The sequence below is a fragment of the Amphiprion ocellaris genome, chromosome 11 (assembly GCF_022539595.1).
Source record: "Amphiprion ocellaris isolate individual 3 ecotype Okinawa chromosome 11, ASM2253959v1, whole genome shotgun sequence".
NCBI lineage: Eukaryota > Metazoa > Chordata > Actinopteri > Pomacentridae > Amphiprion > Amphiprion ocellaris.
Genome location: NC_072776.1, coordinates 16,680,313 through 16,692,548, shown reverse-complemented (window position 1 = coordinate 16,692,548; position 12,236 = coordinate 16,680,313).

Sequence of the window (12,236 nt, the reverse complement as noted above, 5' to 3'; positions counted from 1 at the left end):
CTTCCAGATTAAAATGACTCTCTTCAGTGCAGCGATCGCACTGACGGTTACCTGGCCTTGAATGCACTTGAGTGGTTTAGGTAAGAGGGAGACTGTGAGAGTCAGGAGAAAGCTGAATGATGGATTAAGAATTGGTTACAGCTGGAGCACAATTTTCCAAACTTTTTTTTTGACATTGGCCTTCATGCATATGGTGAATCATATCTACCCAATCTAAGTGACCATGTATAATACAAAGGGATAACCTGCCAATGAGCAGAGCATCAAAACCATTATCAACTAATAATCAGTTTCACTTGGTACCAACAGATGGCAGTAAGTCCTTAAGAGATGTTTCTCCTATTAAAACCTTGCAGAGTTTTAGAGTCAAGCTCAAATAGAAAATGCCGTTTTGAAGAATTCAGACTAGAAAGTATTAGACACAGGCAGAACTACAAAGTATCCGACACAAGTATTTTCTCTGCCTGCGTGTCCCAGGAGGATTTGTTTGCCTTTTGGTTTTATTTAGTCGCTCTAAAGAACATAAAACAATTTGGGAGAGTGACATGCCAGCAGGGGGAAACACGACTGCTTTTGAGATTTGTGTGAGAGTGCGTTTGTGTGTGTGTAGTGCTGAATGGCAATGATGCCCCCCAACTCCACCTCTTACTGTGCAAAGCATTGGCAGTACCATCTTGGTGGGACTGTTATCTGCTTGTTACCAGCACTGGCTGTCTTCACACCACACATGGAGAGCTCCTCCCTGCATGTTATTCTTTACAGGCTCAGAGCTTTGCTGCACACTGAAGAATGCTGTGGTATAATGAGCTGTGCGCACGGTGCCCTGACACATCTGCTTGTTTTGCTTATCTGCCATTTTCAGCAATTAGATGTGTTGCTGGATTTACAGTAAGTATTCGGAGGCTTGCTGGTTTTCTTTTTTTACCCCTTAGGTGCATCTCACAACATGACATGGTGCAAAAATTGGTGGTGCTAAACATACTGTACAAGGCAGACTTTTCTCTCTGTGACAGCGAGGCCAGAGGTGCCTTCAATCTCTTAGTGCCTCTTCTCATTTCATTATCTTAAAGCTTTCACGCAAAAACTAAAATCAAATTTTCTTTTTTTTTTTCAACGACATGACAAATGTGTTGGAGAAAAATAAAGGAATGGAACATTGACTTAATTTATTTTTGAAAATTTCTGTCTCAGTTGGACTTGCTGCTTAAACTGAACAGAGCAGCACAATGTGCCAGGGAATGCCAGGGGAGTTGTGGAGAGCAATTATTCTGGATTTCACACTGCGGCTTTGGTCAGTAAACATGACTCAGACTGCAATGCAGAACTCATCTGAATAATGCTGTCACAAAACAGAGGGAGACAGGGCAACCGTTCTTTTGAATAAGAGAGAGACTTGAGATAATTACTCCGTTTTCAACTAAAAATACCACCCCCCTCTAACCGTGTCATGAAGTGCTGAGCACAAAAGATGCACTGTTGCTGTTATGGGCACACTGCAAGTGATACCGGTTTGCTTTGCATTTCAAGCAGCATTGTGTCACAGTCCATGTTTATTTTTATTTATTTATTTTTTGTTGCTGCTTTTCTGTTTGTGGAAGACCACTCTAATGCTGGGCTTAGCACCCAGGTGAAATATGGAAATGAGGATCAGCATGTTGACTCGCTAAATGCTGCCAGTTTGTCCTCACATCAACTTTTGCAGAACATCCTAAAGCCGTGCAGCCTCAGCCCGGTGGTAGCCATAGACAACTGAGCACCTCTGTGACAGGAAACAGCTGCTAAGCTCTTAAAACCAAGAGGGCTCGAGAGTTTTTGAGTAAAAGGCGGACAGACGCTGTTGTCCATCAGCTGTCATCAGTGCTCCTCACCAGCTTTGTGTCCTGGAGGCAGACTGCACATAGCTGCCTTATTAATGTTGTGTCCCAGCAAGGTTATTCATCTTGCATAATGCTCCTGTTTCAGAGGCAGCTTAATTAAAGACGACAACTATGTAGTTTGAGCTGCTGTCTCACTGAGAGCACTGCAACAGTTTCTGGGCTTGGTCTTAAAAGCTGTGCAGTAAAAATCAAGTTTTTAATTAATTTTGGAAATTGGCAAATATTGTCCAATATTATTTATATGCATCCTTTATTACTCTGCCAAGGAACGCGGTAGAGTTATGTGATGATCGGCGTACTTTGTCTGTCCATGCGCAACATTACTCAAAAAACTGAATATTGGATTTGGATGAAGTTTTCAGGGAAGGTCAGACATGACACACAGACCAAGTGATTAGATTTTGGCAGTGATGGGGCTTATAGTCTGGATCCATGGATGTGTTAAGGATTTCCGTATCATTGCAAGATAGCGGCACAGTGTCACTGTAACTATGACAACCAGTGAAAGCTACGTCAGCTACCTGCTGACAATCACACGATTGCGATCCTACTAAAAATCTACTGTTGTGGATTTATTGGGACTTATCCGTTGGAAATGATACAAGGAACAATTGATTAAATTGTGGGGGCGTTTCCGAGTCTCGTTACTTCCTGCCACCTGCTACATATTTAGGTCACATGATTCGGTATCCATACATAACGTACACGTGCATAACACACGCCTGTGCTCAATGCAAGGTAATTTGTTTTATTAACGATTTCAGGTGTCGGAAATGATACAAGGACTGAGCAGCCTTGGTGAAGTACTGCGCTCTCTGACTGCTTTTCTTGCTTACACAAGTGAATGGTTTTAGCTGATCGACTGAACCATTAAATGCCAAATGTGACAGGCATTATGATTTTCACTTGGAGTCACACTATTTGATGGATCGAGGTGAGGAAGCAACTTATTAACAACAAACATATTTAAAGAATGCACAGTCAGGTCAGGGTAGGAGTGTTACCATACACTGCAAAAGCTATATGTTACGTTATGTTATGACTTCATAATTTTTGTTTCTTTATGTCTTTAACCATTTTCTCTCAAATACTCATGTAATGTCAGAGAAATGGAAGGTGCCTATGTTTGTTCTTTCTAAAAACACTAATCTATACTGTACATATACTGTTTAGACAGTATTTGGACAGCTACAAGGAAACATCTTAGGTCTACATCTTGGACAGTATTGCTATGTTCAGTCTGTTCAGTTTTAAAGTGTTTTGTCTTCACCATGCCAATGATTGGCCTGTCATACAAGACAAGACTTGAGCCTCAGACCACCAGGTCATTTGCCATTTTACGGTTCCCCTGTGTGCACCTGCTTTTATGTCTTATTTTTTGAGTCCACCCAACTGCCACTGATATTTCTCTGGTAAATTTATACTTTTTTTTTTTCCAGTCGCAGTATCATCATCTCTTTCCACCATCCCACAACAACTCTGCCTCAACCTGAAGGGCAATTCTCAATCATCTCTGAGTGTGAGCTCTTTTGTGCTCCAACACTGAAACAACTCAAAGCTGCCCTAGAAGTATTTAGTCTCTAAACTCAGGTGTAGGCGGAGATGCAGCAAAAACTGTGTAGCTTTCATTTTATTCTATCAGTCCCTCAGCAGTACAATCAAGACGGTAAGCACTGCATCGCTGACAGAAAGGAGTTATAGTTGAGAGGTTGCAACACAGAAGTTGTACACACAGGGTTCAGGGATCTGGTGGTCACCACGGCTTCAAATGAGAGCATCTTCATTCCCTAAAAGCTCCTCTGCCAGCTTATGGGGGAAGCACTGAGTGTGTGTAATGGCCTGGCTGTGAGAGTCCAGGGATTTAGCAGCTAGACTTAAGTCAACACTGAGGCTCATCACAAACATCATTACTTTCTCTTGGCTTGTCCTTTTCCCTCTTCAGTGGCCCAGGTCTAATAGCTGTGTACAAACGACTGGGAGCAAAAGGGATGGATGGCCTAGTTTGATAAAGAATGATCGACTCAAGGGTTGCCATTTACTGGGTAAGTGCTCGACTCTGGCTCCATACTCGGAAAATAAAGCTTTTATGGTATCTTGTAGAGAAGATGTTATTACGATCTCAGCGGCTGCGGCTCACACTGCTTATTCAAGAGTTTCCACTGATTATTCATACATCTAATCATTGTCATCAGGGCCCAACAGGCCACCGCTGGTGGTAACTGAACAGCGTTCAATTGGAGCCGTGCAAGAAGCGAAGGGGGAAGGGGTGGGCATTTTGACAGAGGTCTCATGGGAACACCAAAGCTACATCACAACACTTTGGCTGTGACAAACCGCACTGATAACTTGCAAATGGAATGAAAGTTTGCATCTCCAGAATGTTTTTAACGAGTCTCCCTGGAGTGCAGCATAATGACTGTGACTGTGGAATGGAGAGAGAGTGCATGTGTTCGGTCTGCATGCCGCTCGCAGCTTTCTTTTGCCCGTTTATGCACCACCGGCTTCGGGGACTCACACAGACTGTGAAACGACATGAAAAGCCTCAACAAAACTGTTTGTTTTGTAAGGAATGCCAGAGTTGGGAGGAGGAATCCACTTAATATTAAATGACTTTTTTTTTTTTTTTTTTTACAGTTACATAGCAAATATTCAATAAAACTTTACATGAGGAATGCAGACATTTTCAAAAAAAGGCTTCCATCAAAGCCTTACCAAGGACAGATTAGGTAAACAAACAGAATATCAAATATAATGTCTTTTGCACTTGTGTCTACATAAAAAATAAGTGTGGCAATTCAAATTTTAATGTTTTTTTTTCAAGCTACTAACTGAATGATCACTAGAAAATACTTCTACATTTGGTCTGCTTAATGGAAATTTTCCACATTTTCCTTTATTTTTGCAAATTTTATGATCTTATAAACTTAAAAAGACAACAGTAATGTGCCATGGCCGTATTTCAGATGACTCATCCATGTAATACCTATTTTATGCATCAATCCTGCTCAGTAGAATGTTGCTCCTATTCATCCATATGGGTGTTTTCATCGCTTTTTGCTCAGCAGATGTGCCATTTAATCAGAAAGCTTTCTTGGTGTTCGAGACTTTGCCATGGCTTCCTCTGTTCCCCCTTAATGCCATTTCTTAATGTCATTTTGGACAGTGGAAATTGCAAGCTGGAAGCACCATGATATATTTTTATAGCCTTCCTTGCTAAGTGTTAATTTCTAGTGTGCGCTGGAAGCCAGTAGGCAGCAGTGATTTAAGGACAGGTGTAATGTGCTCTCTTCTCTTAGTCCCTATTAACAGTCTGCTTGTAGCTTTCTGAGATGGAACCTTCCCTCATTGGTCTGAGTTACACCACAGTGAAAGACAATAGAGTCTTTACCCTGTTCAAACAGGGTGAAGATGCTTGAAGTAAAGATTTTATATCTTAAAAATAAGTTCTATTTTCATACATAAAATTCCATCCATCCATTATCTATACACCGCTTAATCCTCATTAGGGCCACAGTGGGGCTGGAGTCTATCCCAGCTGACTCAGGACGAAGGCAGGGGACACCCTGGACAGGTCACCAGTCTATCACACGAATACACATAGAAATCAAATGAAATCAGAGCCTTTATTGTCATTGTATGACATTGCATACATCAAAATTGGAAAATAACAAGAGACAAACAAGCATACTCACATTCACATCTACAGGCAATTTAGAGTCACCAATTAACCTGAGCATGTTTTTGGACTGTGGAAGGAAGCCGGAGTACCCGGAGAAAACCCACACAAGCCGGGACTTGAACCGGGGGTCTTCTAGCTGCAAGGCGACAGTGCTCACACCGATCCACTGTGCAGCCCCATACATAAAATTGAACTCAGCAGATCCAGTTGTGACTATCTAGATTTCTAATGCTACCTCCTATATCCGCTTTATCCTGCAGAGGTTTGTGAAGCCTATTGGGGTTAAACACAGAGAGACTAGGCTGTGTGTAGAAGCCTTTTAGTCATGTATTTCACGTAGTTTTCTCTTCCCCTTACGTTATCTGTGAGTAACCGTTTTCAAAATTTGCCTTTACTATAGAAAACCACAACCTCCGAGCAGCAACCTACACACTAAAAATGATAGCTTTTCAAAAAGGTTTTGATTGGGCAATACAGCAGACCTTCTTTTTTTTTTTGTGTGTGTGTGTGTTTAGTTTTGTTTTTTTCCGTAAATTAGCTATTATAATTCTCATATAATCCCCCCCCCCCCCCAACTTTTTTTTGCAGGGGCATCATTGCTTTATCCTGTGTCTTGCACTACTCAATATGATTGTGTAGAGCCTAAAGAATTTTTTATTTTTATTTTTTTTTGAAGCCAGGGCATTTGTTCTTATAACAGAATGATACAGAAGTGCAGTCAACCATTTTCTAGCACTGGTCTGGCTATGCAAGACTACAGAGAGACAGACAACCACGCATACTCATACATATACAGCCCATTTAGAATCACCTGTTTTCTTACTATGAATGTCATTGGACTGTGGGAGGGACCAGGACTCCCCAAAGATGCATGAAAATTATTGGTTAAAACATTTGTTGTGTCAGGAAATCCACGCAAGCACTGGTAGAACATACAAAAAGACCTCAAGCAAACCATCAATTCTGAACAGAAAAATTCTTGCAACAGTGCTGGTTGCTACACCACTGTGCTGCCCCTTTAGTGCCACCTGACTGGCATAAACAATCAGCTTTCATACAACCCTTAACAATGTCATTTCTGTAGTTTCAACATCATTTGAATTACCTAAATTACTAAAGCTGTTGGCTCTGTCTATGCTCCCCAAGTGACAGCTGCTTTGTGTTAACTGCATTGATATGAGAGGGTTATCAGTCTTATACACTATATGCAAGATAGACCATTTGCCAAAATGTTAATCTTCTTTTAAATCAAAACCAACGCTGACATATTGAATGAAAGTTAACAAAATATTGCAGCCCTTTCATGAGCCCACTCTACTGTAATGCCATTGGGTAAAACTTGCACCAGTCCCATTGGTGTAATTTTTCTTTGCTACTTGTTTACTGCTGCTTAAAACCTCAACAGCGTGGGAGTTAGTTATTTTTTTTCTTTTCTTTTGGCTGGTTTTCAAGCCACAGACAGACATATTAGTTCTACTAGAACCTAAATAACAGCCACGATCTCAAATGGAACATAATGAAGGTATATTGTGCAACATTTTCAAGACGTGTTAGGGACAAATTACTGAGTTTTTCCAAGACGGAGGGAAGCAAAATTGCTAATCTGCCTTGCTTATTCAAGCTGTGGTGACAATCAAAAACAACGGGAAGCTGAGCAGCATTGTGAGAGAAAGAGGTGATTACACTGAAATTGGAGAAACATCTTGCTCCAACACAGGGTAGCGATTATTTCTTAAGAAATTCTCAGTCACCATTTCGACTCACTACCTCAAGAAAGACACGTGCGGAGTTAATTCTCATAGGTTTATCACCTATACCTCTGTCTGCTGAAAAGATTTCCCTTGATGTCCAACTGTGGCAAACTTACCGTGATTGAATTTAGAATAAGTGTCATAATACGATTATTCTAAATTCAAAAGCAACCCTCCTTCATAAAAAAAAAAAAAAAAAAAAAAAGACACGGTGGAGAAAACACACGTCCAAATCACACCAAAAACCAATTCTCTTGGAGGCGGAGTAGTGTATAAAATTGATTGATGGAACAGCTCACGCACCATGTTGTATACAGAGATGTCTTTTTTTTTACTCCTCGGCTAAAATCAAGGCATCACTTGCTTTTATGTGGTGCTCCAGTTGTGTGCTACTGTTGGATATTGCACAGAAAATGAACAATAAGGACATTTTGTCTTTGTCACTGATGAGATGAAAGAGGTGATGGCCATCGTGCCTTATTGATTTCCTCTTTCAAAGCAGGAGATGAAGAGGAAAAACCAAGCAGAGAGAGATTTTTAAGAGACAAGCAAAATTGTGGGCTGCAGCTCAATAGCAGGAGCATGTCCACAATATCTGGTACATTCGGTTCATGTCAGCACATTAGGTTCTGAGCAGCACATCGAATTCACTGTGTATGACGTGGACTCAGCAAGTCCACGTATGGTTTTGTTTAGCAAATATAGATATATACAAGTATTCCAACTGTGATTTCACTACAAAGACATGACTGCATATCCTGTGCTGCCATTTGATGCCGTCAAGCTTGTATGAACCGTTGGCATTGTTCCCCATTTAAAATAAGTAAAGATATAAATAAATAATGGCATCATGGCACGTGTTCACAGGCTGACAATACACATGTAATACACAGGTTGTTTCTTATTCATGCGTCTCTGCACACCACTGGGCAAACAGGTGAGACCAGTTCCAATTAAGCCAGCTCCATGCTGACATTTAGTATGTCTGATTAGACTTGCTTTTTTTTTTTTTTTTAAGGTAATTAATCATGGAGAACGTGGCATTAGAATTGGAACAATGTTAGTTTTCTTTTAGTTGCTTCTTCTAATTCTACAGGCCATGCAGAGGAATTAACAGGCTTCAAACTGCAGGTTCTGACCTAGTAGTACATCTCAGCTTTGATATTTTCTTATCCCAGGGTCATCCAAGCTGAAGTTGATTTGCAAAGGATGTGTACTGCATTCGTAAACCAGGACTTCCATTTGCACTGATTGTTCCTCATACCCATAGCTTCAGGCCCTTGTCGGGGAATGAGATGGTACAATACAGGGTCTTCATTCAGTGGCCCTCAGGTATCGGAACAGTGCTCAAAAACATTATTCAGTACAGCTCTCTGTGTTACACAGAAAGCCTTTTAGAAGGTGTTCATTAGGTAGCGGTGAATGTTTATCCCCAAGGATTTTTCCCAATGGCTTCTCCTCAACCTTGTACACAACAGATATGACATTGTTAGATGGAGAAGATGGAAAGCAAGGATGCAGCTTTTGAGTTGCAAGGTAAAGATTTTTCAAATGGCTCACCATATTTTTCCAAACTCTGTGAAATAAAGGCCATTCTGAGACCGTCTCGCAGCAAAACATTACACCTCCACAGTGGTCTGAAACAGGGACTCTCACTGGTGTTTACTTTTTTATCTAATGGCAACCTTTAAAATTTTCAAGATGGCAAAGATGAATCATGTCTGAGTAGCAGAGGCCCCAGGTGTGACTTATTTCTATCATCTTTCAGCCATAACAGATTCCACATAGCTCTTCTGAGAGCACAAGTGACTGTTTATTAGTGAAATAGGCTACAAATTGAAATATGTAGCTATCAGTTACCAGCACAACATTCACTCACCCCAACAAACAGTCATCCTTTTGTGGGTTACTCCACAAATTTATGGGGAAATGTATAATTGTTGTTCTAAATTCAACTAAATTTATACAGAAAGTACCTACCTGTGTACCAATTTTATCTAAAAATGTAAAAATACTGCTACAGAATGCAATAGAAGCTTCAGCAGTAAAGGTAATTTCCATATTGTATGTCACGGGGGATGCTTCTAGCTCCATTGTAACCTTTTCCTCCAGCCCTCTGCCATCCCACTCACTAATCTAAGCAACAAACATGCATTTGTACTAAAGAGACCTGGTTCGCCAGCTGGCCCAGCAGCTGGAGTTATGTTCACAAATAAACACATCTGCATATTATCATATAAGTTATGTTATACATGTATTTGGTTGGTGGTAAATTTAGCACGGGTGCAGGTATATTTCAGTTAAAGAGTGGCAGGCTGTGTTCCCTCATCATTTATTGCCCCACTGCCACACTGTTGCACATAGCGAGCTCCGTAAATGTATTAAGAATCAGGATAAGTGGGATGGTTAATGCCTCAGCGAGCACCCAACAAGTTCTGCTTTATCTCTGCTGTAGCTGATAGGAGACGGGGAGACTAAGTCTGGCAGATGGTGTGCATTAAAACAGCCACTACATAAAATACACAAAAATCAGCACTGGAACTGGAACACATGCACACACATACATACACAGATGCACTAAACAGAAAAATTATCCATTCACAGAATTGACACAATAGTGGAAATTTGATCATAAAGTGTTGAAATGTCGAAACAGCTACCAGATTTATGATTTTCCAATGTAATGCACACGAATATGACTGCCATGAGTGTGTTGTGTTCATCTGAGCCACACTGAAAACTTTTTATTCAGATGCTCTCAGGAGATGCGCTTTGAATTCTGGAGACTATGCATGCATTTTTTTTTCCTTTTGTCATGAATGCTGTTGATGGATAGGAGAGAAATACCTTTTTCAAGCATGTATACTTGTTGAAGGTATAATGAACTCAAAAATGACAAAGTTCAAGACTGTATCCAGGGAAATCAGAGCCAGCAAATTGTGTGACTATTACAAAGGCATACAATGCACAAGGTCTGGTAATGATGTCATCACCAACTCTAAAGAAAGGTAGTCTTTTTCCTGAGAGCCTGTCAGCTGCAAGGTATGAATAGAAGAGAAAATATCATACCTAAGATGAAGAATGAGATGAAAATATAAAAGATGTAGTGCTTGCCCTCATCAGCCAGCTTCCGTGACTATAAAGGTGAAACTCCCTCCTCTTTGAATAAAACATTCTCTCTCCAAAGTGTGTACTTGGACCAGCATCAATGAATACATCAGGCTTGGCCCAAAGTTTGAAAATGTATAAACCCTGTAGTCCTGTGTGTGATTCAGATTACTTCTTCTTTGTACTTCTCCATTAGAGAAGAGAAAGGAAGTACATTTTTCCACCTATATTGACGGATCAATTAATACATGGAATCTAGAGCCAAGGTTTGGAGTGATGCTGCGACCATGCAAAGAAAGAGCACGTTTGAGTAAATCCTTGAGCTGACATAGCTCCTGGCTTGGATTCTTTTTTGGGAATGAGAATCTTCAATTCAGATGATAAGTTTGGGCTCTTGACCTTTAGCTGCTGCCTGTTTCAGTGGTTCAAGTTGCTCTCAAAGACCTCCACCTGGAAGAAGTACTCGATTTTAAATCGAGTAATTAAGTTTTGTGCCCTGTGTCATATACTAATTTGTCTATATAATAAAAGTCTAGTACTTTTTTAATTCTAGAAAAGGGAGAGGAAGAATAAGCCTGAGAATAAAAGCTCAACATTTTGGAAAATATTCACTCTTTTTGTCTAACATTGCCTGCCCAAAATTGAAAAGTAGATTTGTTTGATCTGTACAAAGAGAGAAAAAATGCTTTGAGAAAAACAACAGTTTATGGATGCAGCCAACACTTTTTTTCATGAAAGGGATCAGACAGAAAGACAGACAACATGGCTCATATGACACCTGCTTTTCTGCACAAGTAGCAGTGGTCAAACGCTGAAACTGAGAAGGACATCAGTGAAACAAATCGCTTTCTCGTGAAATGTTTGTGTTATTTTGTCCGCCCCCTGCAGCTGACAGCCTTATGGTTTGATTCAATAATTTTTTTAAACCGCTTAGTGCATTGCTACCTAATAGTGTGATTGGTGGGGCATCGCCTGGCACCATGCTGCTAAATGCTCTAGCTTCTGAATTCTGAAGTCCTGTTTATATTTTTCCACTATCACTCTGTCACTGCTTTTAGAACACATTCTGGCACTCCAGCCAAGAAGCCGCAGAGCTCTGTGCAGCCAAACATTTGATTGTTTTTAAGAGCAGCCAGAGACAACAAGCCCAAAAGCTGACCACCGACATGTTCACAAACTTTTTTCTTTGAGGGTGTCTGTACAGCTAAAAGTCTGGATTTAATGAAAAAAAAACACTCAACTGTAAATAAGACTAATGAAAACTGTATTTGTAATTTTCATGCATAAACACATCTGTTTAAATCCATTATTAAATTTACACTTTGTACCTTTATGTAGTAATTGTTTTTCTTATGACAGTCGAAAAGATTCAAGATTTGGACGAGGCAGAGGTGTCAAAACAACAACACTACAGTACTACTACTTCTACAACTACTAAAAATAACCATGATAATCTTTTAAGGAGTTCAACCATCATTTGTTTGGTTTTTTTTCAGTCATGCACAACTATTGTTCAAAGAAACTGAGAGTCACAAACAGGAACTACATTCAAGTCTCGTGTATGGAAATCAAAGATTAACCTAAGTCCACTGTAATCCCTTTGCCTTGATTGATAGCAGGCCTGTGAGACTTATTATTCTACAGCTCACTGTTTATACAACAGATGAGAACGTCTGCCTTGTCAAACAATTACCAATAACACTCTTGTGATATGCGTGTGTGTGTCTGTCTGTGTGTATTTATCCAAAGTCATGTCAACAACACCCATCATTGACAGTATCTAGGCTCATTAGATATTTTGGGGTAGCCGTTCAGGTGCCA